Here is a 2,500-nt window from a genome sequence, read left to right as displayed (position 1 = left end):
AAGGCCTGTGTGTGTTTGCTCCAAGCGAGGGTCTGCCCCACTGATTGCTAACAGCAGGAGATCATTCTCCAGCCTGGCACGGGACACACGTCTCACCTCCACTGCCAGGACAGATGCACAAGTATGTGCATGCGTGTAACTCTTCAGCCCCTATACTGGCATATTTAACAACCACCTTTACACAGACGGTGACGTTAAGCTTTGGCCTTTTTATAGTCCAAAATCCTGAAGTCCAAAGACATTCAGAAGGAATTGTGCAGTGTGTAGTATTTGGTGTATAGTAGGATCTTGTGTAACTTGTAGTGTGTAGAGGGACAGTCTGTAATGCACAAGGTGTAATGTGTAGAGTGCAGTGCACAGTCTATAGTGTGAAGTGGCATGGTGTGTATTGTGCAGTGGGACAGTGTGTAATGCACACTATAGTGTGTAAAGTGCAGTGTGTAGTGTGCAGTGCACAGTGTGTAGTGAGCATTGTGTATTGGGTAGTGTGTAGTGTACAGTGTGCAGTGTGTAGTAAACAATGCACAGTGTGCAGTGGGTACTGGGTAGTGTTCATTGTTCCATGCGTAGTGTGTAGTGTGCAGTGGGTAGTGGGTAGTATGTAGTGTGCAGTGGGTAGTGGGTAGTGTCTAGTGTGCAGTGGGTAGTGTGTAGTGTGTATTGGGTAGTCTGCAGTGGGTAGTATGTAGTGTGCAGTGAGTAGTATGCAGTGTGCAGTGGGTAGTGTGTCGTGTGCAGTGGGTAGTATGTAGTGTGTATTGGGTAGTCTGCAGTGGGTAAGTATGTAGTCTGCAGTGGATAGTATGTAGTGTGCATTGTGCAGCAGTGTGTAGTGTGCAGTGGGTAGTGTGTAATGTGTAGTGGGTAATGTGTAGAGTGCAGTGGGGAGTGTGTAGTGTGCATTGTGTAGTGGGTAGTGTGCAGTGAGTAGTATGTAGTGTGCAGTGGGTAGTGAGTAGTCTGTAGTGTGTAGTAGGTAATATGTAGTGTGTATTGGGTATTCTGCAGTGGGTAGTATGTAGTGTGCAGTGGGTAGTATGTAGTGGGTTGTGTGTAGTATAAAGTGTGTAGTGTGTAGTATGTGTGTAGGATTGAGTGTAGTATGTGGTGGGTTGTGTGTAGTGTATAGTATGTAGTGGGTTGTGTATAGTGTGTAGTTTGTAGTGGGTTGTGTGTAGTGTGTAGTATGTAGTGGGTTGTGTGTAGTATGTAGTATGTAGTGGGTTGTGTGTAGTGTGTAGTGTGTAGTATGTAGTGTGTAGTATGTAGTGGATTTTGTATAGTGTGTAGTATGTTGTGTGTAGTGTGTAGTATGTAGTGGGTTGTGTGTAGTATGTCGTGGGTTGTGTGTAGTGTGTAGTATGTTGTGTGTAGTGTGTAGTATGTAGTGGGTTGTGTGTAGTGTGTAGTTGGTTGTGTGTAGTACGTAGTGGGTTGTGTGTAGTGTGTAGTATGTTGTGTGTAGTGTGTAGTATTTTGTGTGTAGTGTGTAGTATGTAGTGGGTTGTGTGTAGTGTGTAGTATGTAGTCTGTAGTGTGTAGTATGTAGTGTGTAGTATGTTGTGTGTAGTATGTAGTGGGCTGTGTGTAGTGTGTAGTATGTAGTATGTAGTGTGTAGTATGTTGTGTGTAGTGTGTAGTATGTAGTGGGTTGTGTGTAGTGTGTAGTATGTAGTGGGTTGTGTGTAGTGTGTAGTATGTAGTGTGTAGTGTGTAGTATGTTGTGTGTAGTATGTAGTGGGCTGTGTGTAGTGTGTAGTATGTAGTGTGTAGTGTGTAGTATGTAGTGTGTAGTATGTTGTGTGTAGTGTGTAGTATGTAGTCTGTAGTGTGTAGTATGTAGTGTGTAGTATGTAGTGTGTAGTATGTAGTGGGTTGTGTGTAGTGTGTAGTGTCTAGTGTGGGAGTGAAGTGGATCTTGCTGCATGAGTCTAACATGCACTTATCTCATGGCACACAGCCTAAAATGAGGGAGTGAGGAAGAGATAGAGGTCACGTTTACACCCTACACACCCTAATCAACACGGAAACCAAATCAGGACAGTCTCAGTCCAACACTGTTCAGTATTTACATCAGTGATTACAACACACACACACACACCAACCCTTACTGGAGTAGAACACATGCACACACCAACACTTACTGGAGTAGAACACACACACACACACACTAACCCTTACTGTAGTAGAACATGCACACACCAACCCTTACTGGAGTAGAACACACACACACACACCCTTACTGGAGTAGAACACACACACCAACCCTTACTGGAGTAGAACACACACACACTGACACTTACTGGAGTAGAACACACACACACACTAACCCTTACTGGAGTAGAACACACACACACACACCAACACTTACTGGAGTAGAACACACACACACACACCCTTACTGGAGTAGAACACACACACACCAACCCTTACTGGAGTAGAACACACAAACACCAACACTTAATGGAGTAGAACACACACACACACACACACTCTTACT

This window comes from Electrophorus electricus, chromosome 24, assembly GCF_013358815.1.
Source record: "Electrophorus electricus isolate fEleEle1 chromosome 24, fEleEle1.pri, whole genome shotgun sequence".
In the NCBI taxonomy this organism is placed as follows: domain Eukaryota; kingdom Metazoa; phylum Chordata; class Actinopteri; order Gymnotiformes; family Gymnotidae; genus Electrophorus; species Electrophorus electricus.
Note: the sequence above shows the minus strand (reverse complement) of the source record.